The sequence below is a fragment of the Solanum verrucosum genome, unplaced genomic scaffold (genome assembly GCF_900185275.1).
Source record: "Solanum verrucosum unplaced genomic scaffold, falcon-dt-bn FXZP01000113.1, whole genome shotgun sequence".
NCBI classification, from domain to species: domain Eukaryota; kingdom Viridiplantae; phylum Streptophyta; class Magnoliopsida; order Solanales; family Solanaceae; genus Solanum; species Solanum verrucosum.
In genome coordinates this window covers 1240965-1259627 of record NW_026020105.1, presented here as the reverse complement: position 1 = coordinate 1259627, position 18663 = coordinate 1240965, and the positions used below count along the sequence as shown (strand labels likewise).

The window sequence follows — 18663 nt, the reverse complement described above, 5'->3', positions numbered from 1 at the left end:
ATATTATATAAGTTTGGACTTAAAATTTTAATGATTCAATAAGTTTTATCGCCCATAAATGTTAGTAACTTAAATAAAGTCAAATCAAAACTAATGCTAACCAAAAAGGAAAATCAATTCAACAATAGACACTATTGACATTAATATTAGATATATACTCTTTAGTTTCACGTGTTTGGATTAATTTAAAAATTGATCAAATCTACTTTTAAGTGATTTTTAGCTTTTGGGAGTATTTGACAAATTTAATAATAACTTAAAATAAATTTGAAATGACTTTTTAAAAAAAGTTAAAACATAAAACTAGGACTCTTCTTATTTTTTATTTTTTTTGACTTAAAAGTCGTTTAAGTTTAACTTTAAAAAGTTACTTATTAAAAGATATTTTTTTGGGCCAATCCAAAACCGACTATTAGTCTTTTTAGATTATTGCCATTTTTATTATGACTTGATATGTAACTTGGATCACATAAAATGAAATGCCTATAAAAGATATGTTTTGGTTGGGAAATGGACAGAGCATGTGATGACAAATCCCAAATGTTTCCATTGAAAAGAAGTAAACATTGTGTGTTGACTATAAATTTGGATGCATTTATTCTGTTGCTCAGAATATCGATATTATTAGGAAGCATGTTTGGCAGTTAGTTTGGCGGTGAGTCTGGTTAGGAAAAAGTAATACAATATTGATATTGGATTGAAATTACAAAGTAGTAAATAGCTTATCATAAATATTGTATCGTGGCAAATTACCTTGAAAGCTTCAGCCGGATTCCGGTGCAAATTGTAGTAGCTGGTTGCTCCCCAAGGTTTCATAGTTACTCTCAAACATGTGCACTCGTGACTGAAAGTTTGGAGATTGCTCAAAACTAATTGCCCAAAAATATTCTAAGAATAAACTTAAGAAAAGAAAGGAAGAAAAACTTTTTCTCTTCTTTTTTTATTTTTGTTGTATATCTATTATGCTCACAAAAGGTCATGCTTATATAGATATTTCAAGAGGAGGAGTTTCCAATAGAAGAGTTAATTTTTCATTTTGAGAAACAGATTGTCAAGGTTAATGGCATTAAAGGCCATTACTTCACTTTTACAGAAACCCCCTTGTTTGTCTTTTGGAACGGTTATGTTTTCTCCTTTGAAACGTATTGCTATTATATCTTTGCATTAGACTTAATTAGCATAGTTAGAATTAACTCAACTATAGAATTTACTCAACAATCCCCCACCAATGCAAAGATAAAGAGTATGAACTGACTTTTGGGCAAAAGGAAGGAACATGTACTTAAGTGTCAATATCTTTGAATTTGAATTGACACGTAGTGATATGAGGCAACAACTTAATATCCACAAAGTGAAGTACTCTTGAACTGAGTGGATATAAATTGAGAACCCCATAACACATACCATATCCTTAAATTTAAGCAACCTCCGTGATACAAAGTGCTTTTATGGTCATGCACACACACCTTAGGTCTTATGAGTGCTCTAGAAAGACGACCCAAGTCTTTCATAAAAGGCGACCACACCTTTACACTCATGTAGGTGACTCCATCAAGTCTATCTCAAATAGACCACCTTACAGCTATAGAATCATTAAGAGCAAAATAAGCTCAACCTTATAAAACACTACATTACGCCATAGAAAATAGAAAATGAGGTGTATATTGAGGCCTAACAGGTCCACAACATTACCTCAATTAATGGGCTTTAACCCCATCCCCCTCGACGTTTCAAGGATTATTTTCCTTATCAAGCCCTTGGTCATAGGATCCGTCAAATTTCTTTCGGACCTTACATATTCCAAGGAAATAACACTTAGTTTCAAAAATTGTTTAACCGCACCATGTCTGATGCGAATATGTTTCCTTTTTCCATTGTACACACTATTTTTGGCAATTTCAATAGCTGCTTGTGAGTCGCAATGAAGAGAGACTGGTGAAGCTTGTCTTCCTCCACAATGGCACATCCGTCAAAAGATTTCTCAGCCACTCAGCTTCTTGCCCTGCCAACTCAAGAGCAATGAATTCTGATTCCATGGTAGAACATGCTATACAAATATGTTTGGAAGACTTCCACTAAATAGCACATGCACCGAAAGTAAACACATAGCCACTGGTGGAGCTAACTTCATCATTGTCAGTTACCCAGTTTGCATCACAAAAACCTTCTAAAACAGCAGGAGATTTATTAAAATGCAAACACCAATTCATAATACCTCTCAAATACCTTAGCAAGCGATGAAGAGCATTCTAGTGTTCACTACTGGGATTATGAGTATATCTACTCAATTTACTAACAACATAAGCTATATCAGGCTGAGTATAGTTCATGAGAAACATTACACTCCCAATTGCTTTAGCATATTTAGTTTGAGAAACACTAGATTCTTTATTCTTCCTCAAGTGCATGCTAGGATCATAAGGAGTTCTCACTGGAACTACGTCAAAACAATCAAATTTTTTCAACATCATTTCAATGTAATGAGACTGACACAAAGAGAAACCATTAACAGTTCTTTTGATTTTAACTCCCAAAATCACATCTGCTTCACCAAGGTCTTTCATTTCAAATTTAGAAGACAAAAAGTTCTTGGTCTCATTAATAACATTCACATTAGGACCAAATATTAACATGTCATTTATATATAAACATATAATGACACAATCTGAACCTATCATCTTAGAATAAACACAGGTATCAGATGAATTCACAACAAAGTCATTATCCACTAATGTGATATTAAATTTTTTATACCATTGCTTAGGTGCTTATTTTAGTCCATACAAGGACTTCCTCAATTTGCATACTTTATCCTCTTGTCCTGGAACCACAAACCCCTCAAGTTGAGTCATATAGATCTCTTCCTCTAAATCACCAATTAGAAATGTTGTTTTGACATCCATTTGATGTACCACTAAATCATGAATAGCAGCTAAAGCAATAAGAGTCCTAATGGTCGCTATTTTAGTCACAGGAGAATATGTATCAAAGTAATCAACACCTTTCTTTTGGTTAAAACCCCTAATCACAAATCTAGCCTTATATTTATCAATTGTACCATCAGGTCTTAATTTCTTCTTAAATATCCACTTGCTACTTATGGGTTTACAACCTTTAGGCAAATCATACAAGTCCCAAGTGTGATTAGAAACTATAGAATCTAATTCACTTTTAATAGCCTCTTTCCAAAATATAACAAATATTGATCTCATTGCTTCATTATAAGTTTAAGGGTCTTCTTCTATTAAATAGATAGACACTAATTCATCATTTAAAATATTAATATCAAAATTTTCAGTTAAGAAAGTAGTGATAAAATCAGGATCAAAATTAATCTCAACTCTACGTCTTTTACTCCTTCTATGTTCATTTTCATGCCCATTAGAAATAACATTCGAAGAAGGCACAACATGAGAATTAACTGACATAGATGTAGAAGCATTATTTTGCACATCACTTGACACATTAATTTTTAAAGGAAAAATACTCTCAAAAAATCTTGCATCTCTAGATTCACAAATAGAATGATCATTGAGAGACATAAATCTATATGCAACACTATTTTGAGCATAACTAATAAAGACAGTATCAGAAGTCTTAGAACCAACATTTACTCGTTTAAAATCAGGTAGACCAACCTTAGCCAAACACCCCCACACTTTCAGAAATTTCAAGTTAGGAGCAAACCCTTTTCCACAACTCATATGAGGTCTTGTCTAACTTCTTATGAGGGACTCTATTAAGAATATAGCATACAGACAAGACTGCTTCTCCCCATATATTTTCAAATAGACCAGAGATTAAAAACATATAATTCATCATTTCTTTAAGGGTTCTATTTTTCCGTTCAGCTACACCATTTTGTTGGGGAGTATAGGGAGCACTAACCTCATGTATAATACCATTTTTCTCACAAAAATCTTCTAGAGTTTTAGTACTATATTCACCGCCCTATCAGATCTAAATCTCTTGATTTTCCAGTCTAATTGATTTTCCACTTCTGCTTTGAATTTCAAAAACATGCTTTCAGCCTCATCTTTAGACTTAAGAAGATATACCTTAGTGTATCTAGAAAAGTCATCAACAAAAGTAATGTAATACTTTTTTCCACCTTTGCTAACAGTGTTCTTGAAATCTGCTAAATTTGAATGTATTAGTTCAAGTAATTCGGTCTTTCTACTAATAACAGATTTGAAAGGTTTCTTGGCATGCTTTGCTTCTACACACATAGTATATTTAGAAAATTCATCAGCTTTTATCATAGGAATTAATTTCATTTTTCTAAGTCTTTTAATAGAAGAAATATTAACATGACCTAGTCTACCATGCCACAAATTGATAGACTCAATAATATAAGCAGCATTTGAAATACTTCCATTATTGACATCTCTTTAACAATGTTCAATACAAATAATCCTCCACTAAGATGTCCCTTCCCAACAAAGTCTCCTCCACGAGAAATAATTATTTTATCAGCTTCAAAAAGAAGTTTAAGGGCTACTTTGTTGAGAAGTGCTCCGGAAACTAAGTTTCTACGGAGGGAGGAAATATACAAAACATTGTTCAAGGATAATGTATTTCCAGAAGTTAATTTAAGTAAAAAATTTACTTTACCCATTACTACAGTAGTAGTGGAGTTACCCATATATACACACTCACCATTAGTGGACTCCTCAAAGTTATGGAATAAATTCTTTTTGGCACAAAAATGCCTTGAAGCGCCTGTGTCTAGCACCCAGTCAGTTTTGTTAGTCACCAGATTTGCCTCAACGACTACAACAACAATCACTTCATTACCCTTAGCCAGATGAGCTTGGACATCACTTTGTCCTTCCTGCTTTGAGTCATGCCCTTTTCTTTAATAACACTTGGCAGTCCTGTGACCAACTTTTCCACAAACAAAACAAGGACCCTTAAATTTTTGAATTTGACTCTCTGGCTTGTTGAATTGGTTTTTCTTCTTCATATGTTCCTTTTTCGAGACTTTCTTTTGTTTGCCTTTGAACCTATCTTTCACAACAGTACCAGAAGATTCAACAAGATTAGCTTTAGAAGAATTAAGAGAAAGTTCTTCCATCTTATCTTTGAGACGGTTCGCCTCTTCAGTCCTCATATGACTAATAAGTTCTTAGAGAGTTAAATTCTTTTTCTTATGTTTTAATTGATTTCTATAATCACTCCAAGATAGTGGGAATTTTTCTAGCAGAACATTAGCCTGAAATATCTCACGCATCTTCATTTCCTCATTGATAACATCAGCAGTCAAGTTCTCATATTCATGAACTTGTTCCATTATTGGCTTATTATCAACCATTTGGAATTTAATCCACTGACCGACAACATATTTTTTCTTTCCTGCATCATCAGCACCATGTTTCTTTTCCAAACTATCCCATATTTCTTTGGCAGATTTATAAGTAACAAATAAATCAAATAAAGGATTAGTAATATGTTTTAGCAAGTGTCCTCTCACAGTTCTGTAATCCTTTTCAAACTTCTTTTTAGCAACATCATCAACAACCATAACATTGCTAGAATCAACAGTAGTATTAGAACCATTCATAGAAGGTTCGTTAAATAAAACATAATCAACTTCTAATTGTTCAAAGAAAATTAAAAGTTTTTGTGACCATCATTTAAAATTATTTCCATCCAAAGGCTCAAGTTTTGACAAATCAGAAAGAATTTTGTTCAAAGAAATAGCCATTTATCAATATTGTATGTTAGTAAATTTGCTTTCAAATTGTTGGGAAAAAGTACTACAATATTGATATTGGATTGGAATTACAAAGTAGTAAATAGCTTATCACAAACACGGTGTTGTGCCAAGTCACTGCCTTGAAAGCAATTTCGGCCCGACTCCGGTGCAAATCGTAGTAGACGATCGCTCCCCAAGGTTCCACAGTTACTTTCAAACACGTGCACTCGTGGCTGAAAGTTTGAAGATTGCCCAAAACTAATTGCCCAATAATCTTCTAAGAATAAGCTTAAGAAAAGAAAGGAGGAAAACTTTTTATCTTCTTTTTTTATTTTTGTTGTATATCTATTATGCTCACAAAAGGTCATGCTTATATAGATATATCAAGAGGAGAAGTTTCAAATAGAAGAGTTAATTTTTCATTTTGAGAAACAGATTGTCAAGGTTAATGGCATTAAATGCCATTACTTCACTTTTACAGAAACCCCCTTGTTTGTCTTTTGGAACGGATATGTTTTCTCCTTTGAAACGTATTGTTGTTATATCTTTGCATTAGACCTAATTAGCATAGTTAGAATTAACTCAACTATAGAATTTACTCAACAAGTCTGAGTATATTCCAAATTAATACTTTATTTGATTTGTAATTTAATAATCTATATAACTAATAAAAGTATAAATTATAAGGAAATTTATATCTTATTTTATAAGTTGAAATAACAAATACATGAATAATTATTTTTTACATAAAATAATATATAGATTCTTTTATAACTAATTTGCATGTTTACTAGTGTAACTCTAATACGCTACCAAATGATTTATTTTTATTTATTATAGTAGATAATATATTTTATTTTTATAATTTAATTCTATATCTTTTATTTAAAAAAGGTTTATGAATATCATTTGAATAATTTAATAGTGTAAAATAATATTTACTCAAACGATACAACAAAAACAATGTAAACACAAACAATATATAAACTTTAATCAGCGAAACAGTGTTTCGAATTTTCCGGGGAAAAAAATCTGAGTGTTTGGATTCCGGATACTTCTCCGATCGGAGAGGTTTGCCGGCGGCGGTGAAGTGGACCCCACCATTTTCTCGATAAGCAGAGGAAGTTTTGTCTTTGTCATTCTCGACACAGTTTTTTGTGCATATTTATGAGCACGAGCTCTCGAAATTCTCATAACAGGGAATATTCCATATTTTTACGCTTCTTCTCAAAATGCTCTTAGCGTACGATAGTTAACGTGCGCATGGGTGGTAGCAATGGCGAGGGAAAGAGGAAGAGGACGGAGACATGGACAGAAAATACCATTAATGACAATAGGAAGCTTAGTAGGGACTCGAGCGGAAGGAGAAGAGATAAAAGCGCATAAACAATCCAAAACCCTTCCCATGAACGAAGGGGAAACGATAAAAAAGGGAACAACATCAAAGTCTGAAGTAGCTCGGAGACTGAGCTTAAATACTCCACCAACTAATGTAGAACTACAAGAGGAATCAGATCTGGAAAATTTTGATGACGGGAAAAGGTTGATAACAATGCAACAGTAAAACTAGATGCAGAGAAGGAGTCAATACACATTGTTGATACAGAAGGGATTACTAGAGACCAAGATATAGGGAAGGAGCAGATTAAGGAACACAAGGAGCCATAATGCAGCCCATGGGCTAATCAGATAGATTTGGAAGTCTGGGTTAGGAAGTGGCAGGCTCGGTACGGTTCGCTTATCCATCGGCAAACAGGTGTCAGGCCAGGGAAGATAACTGCATACCCTAGGGAATACAACTCCATAAGAGAGAGAAAGTACGGGGATAGAAAGAATCACACGATTCCCTATCGTGATAGAAGCAACAATAGGATAGGAGTGCGCTAATGACATAGTAGTTAGAAACTAGTGGCAATAAAGAGTGACAGTTCCGGCGGCAAGTACTGTTTGAGTACTTATAGTGAAGTGGTAGAAGCGGTCATGGACTAATATGTTCAAAAATAATTGAGCAGCAAATAATGGGATGAACTTGTCTATTTCCCTCCACAAATAGTAGGTGGGCAAACAATGGTTCAGCTGGAAGAAAATGAGGTACAAGTTGAAAAAGATAAATGGAAGTGTGCACTTATTGCATATGTGATTGGGGAATGCCCTGGGTATAACACCATGAGTAGGTATATAACAAATGAATTGGACAACAATGTCTAAACCTAATGTATATCTACATGAAGAAGGTTACTGCATAGTCAAGTTTTAGAATCTCAATGACATGAATGAGATATTGTATACTGGGCCTTACACTATCAAAAATTGACCTATCATTCTAAAACAATAGTGTCCTGAATTTGACTTTGGGAGTGAATTTTTAGGTGAGATTCCCCTATGGGTAACTTTTCTCAAACTGCCACTTAACTATTAGGGTGTGGGCTCTCGAAGTAGAATTGCTAGTATTGGAGTCCCATTATTTGCTGATGAGTGCACCACAAAGCAAACAAGAATTTCATATGCTAGAATGCTCATTGAAGTTAATGTTACTAAGCCTATCCCACAATAAATAACAATTATGGACCCAAATGGAGGAACTGTTATAAATGTCAGAAGATTGGCCACCAATGATAACCAGTTGTACCAACAAAGAAGGATCTACCAAAAAGAGAAGACCATGGAAAAAAGTAACTCAAACTTGGCAAATATAAAGGACCAATCCAACCACAGGAGGAAGTGTTTAAGCAGAATAAGGAACCAGAACAAATAGCAAGGGAAACGATTTTTATACCACTGCTGAGAAGGGTAAACAAGAGATAGATCAGATACAAGACAAACAAACACTAGGGGAGTTGAGCCAAATTAATCTGCGACCAAATGCTAGAGGTAAACATCTGGATTTTAATTATACAAATTTTCCTGGCAACTACCAACTAGGAATAGTTTTGAGAGCCTCATGCATAGCAAGCTTGCTTCACTGCCTATTAATAGAGGTGGAGCCCCCAAAACATGTTGATGAAATGGATAATTTGGAATGTGAGGGGTATAAATAAAAGGTATAAGCAGAAGGTACTTAAAGCCTATCTGCAAAATAATAAAGTAAATATTGTAGGATTAATTGAAACAAAGGTAAATGAGCCTAATATGAAAGCAACAATCAGGGGGATAGCACCAGGCTGGGGGATAATGCATAATTATAATGAAGCCGCAAATGGTAGGATATGAGTGATATGGGATGAAAACTGGTATGAGACCATTCTTATCAGTAGTATTGCTCAACTACTGCACTGCCAGATCAAGGAAAGAAGCAATGGACAACAAATTAGGCTCACTGTGATTTATGGATATAATACTATAAAGTAGAGAAAAAACCTCTGGCTAGAATTGAACACACTGGCCCAATGCATCTCTCAACCATGGCTCATTGCAAAGGATTTTAATGCTCTACTCTCCCACAAGATAGACTAGTTGGAGCTCCCTGTGACCATCAATGAAGTAAGGGATTTTGCAGAATGTGTGAAAGACATTAGTGTCACTGAATTACAATGGAAGGGGAATTACTATACTTGGACCAACAAACAACATGGCAATGATAGAATATCAAGCAGGATTGATAAAGTATTTGGAAATGATAAATGGATGGATAAATAGAGACATGTTATTACTGAGTATGAGAGCCCAGACATATCAGATCATTGCCCAATGCAACTCATATTGCAAACAACTCAGAACTGTGTAAAAGTGAATTTCAAGTTCTTGAATGTGTGGACTAAACATGAGTCTTTCATGGGCTTAGTGGAGAGTATATAGAAGCAGGATTATGGCAAAGATAGCATGAAGAAGGTCTGGTGCAAACTAATGGCTCTCCAACCTATATTGAGACAACTAAATAGAAAAGAGTTCAAACATATTAGCCAGCAGATTGAGAAGGCTAGAGTTGAACTCAGCAGAATCCAAGAACAATTATACATCCAGGCAACCGATGACTTAATTGATCAAGAAAAAGATATATTGATAGAGGAAAGTGCTCTTAGACAGAAATCAAGGACAAAATGGATCCAACAGGGGATGCAAGCAATAAGTATTTCAGTGCAATTATAAAGGAGAGAACTCAGAAGAAGTAGGTCAGGGGTATAACATCCCTAGCTAGAAAGATGTTGTATGAGCCACAGAAGATCCAAAATGAATTTGTTTTGTTTTATAAAGGTATGATGGGAACTTCAACTTCTACACTACCATCTATAGATGTCCAGGTAATGAAAAGAGGGTCCATGCTGATAAAACAACAAAGTATTAAGTTATGTGTTAATATAACTGGGGAGGAGATTTATGCAGAGTTGCAATCTATTGGGAATGACAAAACTCCATATATATATATATATATATGGTTATAATGTCTATTTCTTTAAGTATTCTTAGAAGACCATTAAAAAAGACATTATTGATGTTGTTCATAGTTTTTTCAAAATCGAAAAACTCTACAAACCTGTCAACTGCTCATTAGTAACTCTTATCCCAAAGGTACGAAGCCCCAAACCTGTGAAAGAATATAGATCAATTGCTTGTTGTACTGTGTTGTATAAAATCATATCCAAAGTATTGGAAAAAATATTGCATGATGTTATTCATACTGTCATTAGTGATAGCCAAGTTAGGTCCATACCAGGGAAGAAGATATCCGACAATATCTTACTAGCTCATGAATTGGTTAAAGCCTATACTAGGAAGAACATTTCTCCTAGAAGCATGCTAAATATTGACCTCCAAAAAAGCTTATGATTCAGTGGAATGGACCTATTTAGAGCAAGTGATAAACAGACTGGGATTTCCTGTTATGTTTACACAGTAGGTAATGAGTTATGTGAGAACAGTGAACTATTCTATAGTAGTGAATGGGCAGGCTACACAGAATTTTGCAGCAGCTAAAAATCTCAGACAAGGAGATCCAATGTCTCCTTTCCTCTTTATTATAACTTTGGAATATCTCAGTAGATGATTACTCAAGGAAGAGACAACATTCAAGTATCACCCAAAATTCTCTAAACTAGACATCACTCATTTATGTTTTGCAGATGACTTGCTAATATTCTCTAGATGAGATCTCAACTCTATCAAGGTCATCCAAAGATGCTTCTCACAGTTCTCACAAGCAAGCAAATCTCAACAAAAGTTCCATCTATTTTGGGGGAGTCCAGCTAAAGGTGAGGCAACAAATCGTACAACAATTTGGCTACAAAATGGAAAAGCTACCATCCAAGTACCTTGGGGTGCCTCTTTTTACTAAGAAACTGACAGTAATACAATGGTACCCTCTCATTGACAAAATCATGGCCCGGATCAACTCATATCGAAAATTGTCATATGCAGGTAGAACATAGCTAGTACAGACTGTGTTGTTTGGAGTTCAATCATACTGGGCACAACTGTTCATTATTCCTGCAAAGATAATCAAACTGATTGAGGGGCTATGTAGAATCTATTTATGGTCAGGGGTTGGATATATTATTAAAAAGGCACTAGTTGCTTGGGAGAGAGTGTGTTGTCCTAAATCTGCAGGAGGCATGGGACTGATTAATATGCAAGTTTGGAACAAAGCAGCAGTTACCAACTTATGTTGGGACCTTGCAAATAAGAGGACAAACTTTGGATCAGATGGATACATACATACTATATAAAGGGCCAGAGCACATGGCCAGAGTCCAAACAAGCAAGCTGGATGATAAGAAAAGTCACGAGTGTCAAACATATAACTGATCCAATTCAACTGATGAGGTTCAAAAAAGGGAGCATGACCAGGCAATTTTATCTGTACATGATGAGGGAGCAACAAAGGCCTGACTAGAAATGTCTCATGTTCAAGAATGCAACAAGGCCAAAAGCTTATTTCACTATGTGGCTCATGCTTAAGAAGAAGTTAGCAGCAGCTGATAGGCTAGCTAAATAGGGGTGGAAGTAAACAAGACTTGTGTCTTATGCAAGAATACAAAAGAGACTATAGAGTATCTGATCATCCAATGCCAATTTTCTAGAAAGTTGTGGGAAAGGCTGTTTCGATGGATCCATCATCATAGTATAGTTCTGATGGCATGGAGACAATTTATACAATGGTGCATTAAACATGGAAAGGGGAAGACTAAAACAACACAAATATTCTAGATTATTTTGGCCGAATGTGTCTATGGGGTGTGGATTGAGAGGAATAACATAATTTTCGAGAAAAAGAGCAAAATGGAGGAAAGTGTAGCCAAAGAGATAGCCTATGTGACTATTGCTAGAGCTCCAGCAAGTATTAAAAATATTGTAAATGAATTTAAATTCTAAGCAATAGGCTGTAGTGTTAGAGTTTTAGCTTTGATGAGACTAATTTTGAGAACAAAGCATGCTGTGATAGCTGCTTGAATGTAATGTTTTGCTTCAGGTAATTAATAAAATGCTAGTTATCGAAGAAAAGAAAAAAAATATATATATATATAAACTATAAACTCACTCTTTAATATAGGTGAATCCTTCCTTATTTATTTTTATATTATGCTCCTTATATATATCCCAACTTTATCATTATATTACGGGTTCACGAAAGTTCAGTAATTTTTATTTAAATTTTGTATTTATTAAAATATTTATTAATTTATTTTAGTGTAAACTTAATTATATTGTATATTAATTTAAATCTTTATAAAAATTTATAAAATTCTAATTCTAAATTCACATTTTTTCTTGAACAAAGAGAGTCAAATAGTGGCAGTGGATAGAGACCCAAAGGAACAATATATAATTAGTGGAGGATTAAGCATGATAGAATTGTTGAGAAACAAGGAAAAAATATAACACTAAGTATTATTTATGACTTGATATATAAATTAGCGTAAGTTGTGCTAGACACTATTTCAACAATACTAATATTTTCTTAGAATTAAACAAGTCTACGACCTCCACAAAATGTTCCACAAGATCTTATATCAGCTATACATCCTCCATGCATTTATGCCGGAGACGTCGCCAGTGCTATGGGCTTTGGCTTATGTAGATCAAAAATGATGAATGGAATTGTGGCACTCCACTCACCGCCAATGCGGAAGGATGCCGCCGAAAAGAATGGAACAAACGAGCTCTTTACCCTCAAATTCAAACATATATATATGTGTGTGTGCGTGTGCGTGTGCGTGCGCGCGTGTGTGTATACCTTGTGTTTGGGCCTGCTAAAATTCTAAAATCTTAAAGTAAAAAGAAAATTATACGGATAAGCTAACATATATTTAATTAGTTAACATAGCTATAGTTTGAATTAATTATGGCTCACAACTTAATTTTCGTTGTAATTACGTGACCTCTCCTCTCTTCCTCTCTCTTGCCTCTCTCCTCTTTTATACATATACAAATACAAATTATACATATACATATACAATTATATGACAAATATACAAATACAATTAGTCTCGCTCCACTCTCTGTCCTATCTCACTCGTCTCTCTCCTACCTCTCCCAATCTCAATTGCCTCTCTCCTCCCTCTCCCAATCTCAATTGCCTTTCTCCTCCCTCTCCGATCTCGCTCGCCAGATATACAAATTCATATGTATACCAGTTACATATATACAATTATCTCGTATATATACATATACAGTTCGCCCTCGCTCGCTTCTATCCTCCCTCTCCCAATCTCGCTCGCCAGATATACAAATACATATGTATACTAGTTACATATATACAATTATTTGACAGATATACATATACAATTAGACAAATATACATATACAATTCATCTCTCTCCTCTCTCTCCCAATATCTCTCATGTCTCTCCTCCCTATAACATGTAGCTACAAATCGTAATTAGCAAACTATAGTTATGTAGCATGATTAAGTTATTTTTGAGTGACTATATGCGAAAACTCCCCTAAAGTAAATGCTAAGAATCTAGCAAGCATTTGAACTATATAAAAAGAAAAAATTACATAAATACACATCTTATTTTATCATAATCTCTAAAGTTTCTTATCATTTAAAAGAAATACAAAAATCCCTTCTCGGATAGAAATGATACATTACTTAATGGAAGGGATATATCTGAGAAGAGATTTTTGTAATTATTTTAAATTATGGAGAATTTTAGAGATTATGGTATCTTAAGTTGTGTATTTATGTAATTTTTCTTTTATGAGAATTTTACACAAATCACATAGTGTTAAGAGCGAATTACATCATATCCCTAATCTTTTCAAATTAAAAAAATTCCTTAAATTTGGTGGAATCTGGATACATCCTAAAACATCCCGATACATCGTGTTCTGATACATCACGTCTCAATTTTAGATACATCACTCAACGTCCCGATACATCATGTACGTCCCGTACATCAAGTAAAGTGGAATAGGAGAGAATAGAAGATTTTGTAATTTTTTGAAATGGTGGGGAATTTTAGAGAATATGGTAAAATAAGTTGTATATTTAAGTAATTTTTCTGAAATATGCATATTAACAAAGAGTGTTAAAGTCTCTATCGACATTAGTAAATTGTCATCAGATTTAATATCGCTATAGGCTTTAACAATATTTATAAAAAGTGCTAAAATTTAATTGTCACTAGTAATTGGCTCTATATATTTAGCGGCAACTAATCATGTTATGTACCGGCGCTAAAAATCATTTTGATTTACGGCGCTTTATATATGGCGCTAAAAATCATTTTGATTTTTGTAACATGCATTATTTTTACAATTAATTACGATATATCGTTAATCAATTGCCGCTAAAAATTATTTTGATACAATATAAATAAGATCCCATCCAATTATCCAAACACAAGTTACATCTTAAAAGAGCTATGACAACCTCTTAGTAGGTCAAATAAAACACAAAGATGGACTAAGATTAAACAATTTTGACAGAACTAGATCCTAAACTCATAAACAACCAAATCAATGATATTTTGAACTACCCATAAAATCTTTTCCATATAATTTTTAGAAGTTATTAAGGTGTCATAACTACAAATTTCATTCATAATTAGCTTAACCAAACGTCAGGCAAAACTTAGTGATAAACTAAATCTAAATGAAACTGATTGGTGCTAAATGAGCTAGTAACTTGAGGTTGGCAAAACGTTTAAGACTTGTACTGGACCTATTGAGATATTAAAGGAAAAATTATCTTATCATACCTATTCATATCATATTTATTAATTCTCTATATAGTTTGAAATAACTATATATATTATATATACATGTATTTTAACTATCAATTACACTGAAATAAGGAGAGAGGCGAACGAGATAGTTTGAAGCTATTTAGGATTATACCTGTTTAGTTACCGAAAGACACAAAAATATAGACGCCACATATCTCTTTGTTCCAACATACCACTTCAACCATCCAAAAAATAGAAAAAGTAAAGAGAATATTTCAATTGATTAAAATAAAATTACAAGAAAATGGGAATTAAAATAATACCACACGTTTTCTATTATTTTTTTTAAAAAAAATACTTAAATAGTTGTATAGTAGCCACGTTTCCTTTTTCTTATCGGATTCCAATTAAAATCATGTTATTTGATTTATATAGGGGTAATATTGTCATACATGAATAAATTCTTAATGCATTAGGAATGGACTAATAAAATTTTAGCCTAAATAATATTGGATTAGAATTTCTAGTCCTACCTAACTTAGGTCTTATACTATTATAAATAAAGGTAGTTTGGTAGCTCTTTTCTATTACGACAAATAGCATAGAGTTCATTAGTTTATAAATAAAATACCTTTCATCAGAAAAAAGTAGAACGTTAAAATGAATAATTCTAAGATAACAATATACGTGGTGTCTTGTTGGATTTTTGCTGCTTTTGGTGGACTGATGTTTGGTTATGATATTGGTATTTTTGGAGGAGTTTATGCTACGGATGATTTCTTGATATGGTGTTGGTGTTGGATTTGGAAACGAGACTGTTCCATTGTTTTTAACTGAAGTTGCACCAATCCAACACAGAGGAGCTGTGAATATTATGTTCCAACTGTTTGTGACTATAGGAATAATCATTGCAAATCTTGTTAACTATGGAACATCAATGATACATCCAAATGGTTGGAGAATGTCGCTTGGATTTGCAGCTATTCCCGCGGTCATTCTTCTTTTTGGTAGTTTTGTTATTACTGACACCCCTACGAGTCTAGTTGAGCGTGGCAATGAGGAACAGGGGAAGGCCTCGCTAATGAAGATTAGAGGTGCATGTCAGTGATGTTGAGGCTGAGTATAAAGAAATCGTGGCAGCGTGTGAACAAGCCAAGCAAGTTAAGCATTCGTTGAAGAACTTACTGAAGCCTGCCTGCTAGCATTCCGCCACTTGTGATTGGTGTGTTGTTGCAAATCTTTCAGCAATTTACTGGAATCAATGCCATTATGTTTTACGCGCCTGTTCTGTTTCAGGCTAATGCCTCGCTTCTGTCCTCTGTTATTACTGGAATTGTTAATGTTGGCAGCACATTCGTTTCGATCTACCTTGTTGACAAGGTTGGAAGGAGAAAACTGCTCCTCCAAGCTTGTTGCCAAATGTTAATTTCTCAATTGGCAATCGGAGCAATTTTGGTAACGAGTTTGTCTGAGACGGGAACGTTGGACAGGACACTTACAATAATAGTGGTGCTTCTCGTGTGTACGTATGTGATGTCGTTCGCGTGGTCATGGGGACCTCTTGGTTGGTTAATTCCTAGTGAGACATTCCCATTGGAAACAAGAACAACTGGTTTTGCTTTCGCGGTCAGCACAAACATGCTCTTCACTTCTATCATTGCACAACTTTTCTTGACTATACATTTTCTTCTTTTTCTCCGGATGGATTGTTGTCATGGGATTATTCGTCTTCTTCTTCTTGCCTGAAACGAAGGGAGTTCCGATTGATTCCATGATCGAAAGAGTGTGGATGCAACACCCTATTTGGAAGAGACTATTCTAAAATGCTAGTACTATTTTTTTTGGGATCAAAACTAGTCTTTTAAATTAGCTTCAAAAGACTTTTGATCAGATTTTTACTTTTGTTTGTAGGTTCAGTTGTGCATTTACTTTTCTTTTTCATTATGTTGTCTACTTAGTTTCATCTTTTAATAGTAATATTTTTCTATTTACATGAATCACTTCTTAAGCCTATTATCAAATTTACATATTCTTCGATCATCGTGTTTCTTTTCAAGCATCTTATCGAATATAAAGATTCTTCAACCATCTACAACATCACAAAGTGAAGTATTGACTCTCGAAATTAGAACTATGTCATATAAATTGGGACTAAGGGAGAAAGTAGTTTGTTAGCTCAAAAGGCTTGTGATCAAATTTTTACTTTTGTTTGTAGGTGCAGTTTTTATGAGATTTATAAGAATACTAGTCTCTGGGTACATGCGTTGCACGTGCATCCCATATGAAAATCAATAAAAAATAAATTAAAAAGTATATAATAAACTATTAGGAGGACATGGTGTTTTTAACAAGTGTTTCTCGATATTTCCGATCTGCTGCACAATAGATAAGTCTCAAAATAGGTATGGTCAAATTAAGCTTACCCATCTAAAAGCAATTAAATGTACATACAATCATCAACAACTAAAAAATACATAAAATTCTGGCCAACCAAAAGGTGATTAGATATCAACATTTGTAAAATATTCCAGGAAAAGCACCGCAAATTAAAGAATTAAAAAGAGAAAATGTGATGTTACTTAAAGTCTTCTTGAACTTCTTGTATTCTTAATGTGTGTTTCGTTACAAATACAACTACTTCCTTATAGACTTTCAGATATACCCAGACTTACATTTATAGGCTTACAACTACTATACATCACTGCTAGAGAAGACTTGGAGTTGCTATATCTGTTTAAGAAAATGTGATATATTTTGCTAGCAAACAACTGCAATTTCAATATATTATTAATAGTATAAAATTTATAAAGCATAATTTCTTTTCTACGGGAACTATCATAGCAGTTAACTATCATGTTTAGTTTTTCGGAACACTTCTAATATATGATTATAAAAGAGTTTCAACTGCAATGCTTAGAATCAAAGAGAGTTGATCATCAATCAGCATCAAACCACATGTGTACAACACTCAAATGGGAAATGCATATGACAATTAGCTCCTGTGGATAGTAGTACGTTTTCTTTAGTTTAAATGTTCGTTAGAAATCTTTTATTTTGGTCAAGAAACATAATCAATAGAAACTTATTCATTATTGGTCTAAGATTATTTATTTATGGGAAAAGGGTTAAAAATGCCCTTAACGTATTCCTAATGGTTCAAAAATGCCCTCCTTCCACCTTTTGGTTTAAAAATGCCCTCAACGTTTTTTTAAGGTTTAAAATTACCCTTTTTTAACAGCTTGTTGACATGGCAAATGCTGAGTCATTAAATTAGACAAATGGCTTCATCTTATTGGTCCACCTATTTTTTAAAAATCCAGCCCAACGACCCGACCCATATATAATACAAAAACTCAAACCCACCCACAAACCCATTTAGATATTAACCTAACATATCCTTGAAACTCCATTTTAGCGCCATTCTCAACATATTCAAATTGGAGGCGCTATTTTATCTGCTTAAGCCACACCAAAAATTACCAGAGGAATGTCATCTTCTTCAGTTTCATCAGGACAAGTGGTATACGCCTCCCGTGTCTTCTTGCTTGCACCATTTGCATGACTGTTGGATATTTCCCCTACACCTCGAGCATGTGAATTGTCTACTCCACTCTGTTTCTGCTATGCCACTTGAGTGTGGTGGAAAACAATTGCCTGCATACCTTCTCGAGTCACTGTTTTCACCATCTTCACCAACACTTTGATGCACTGGCCTGCACTTCGCTGGAGCACAGTTTCCATCAGATGCACGCGGGATCTGTGTGTGATTAGAGTGTTGTGAAAAAGCATTGGTATCTTTGGTTAGTTGTAGAGTTTTCCCTGGTCTTGTGCGGCTGCGAACTAATACCCTTGAAAGAT

The 18663-nt window shown here is 34.1% G+C and overlaps 1 pseudogene; it reads left to right on the top strand.

Annotated features, from left to right (window-relative positions):
- Nucleotides 1-15589: 15589 nt before the first annotated feature.
- LOC125825169 (sugar transport protein 6-like) lies at nucleotides 15590-16627 on the top strand (annotated as a pseudogene).
- The last annotated feature ends 2036 nt before the right edge of the window (nucleotides 16628-18663 follow it).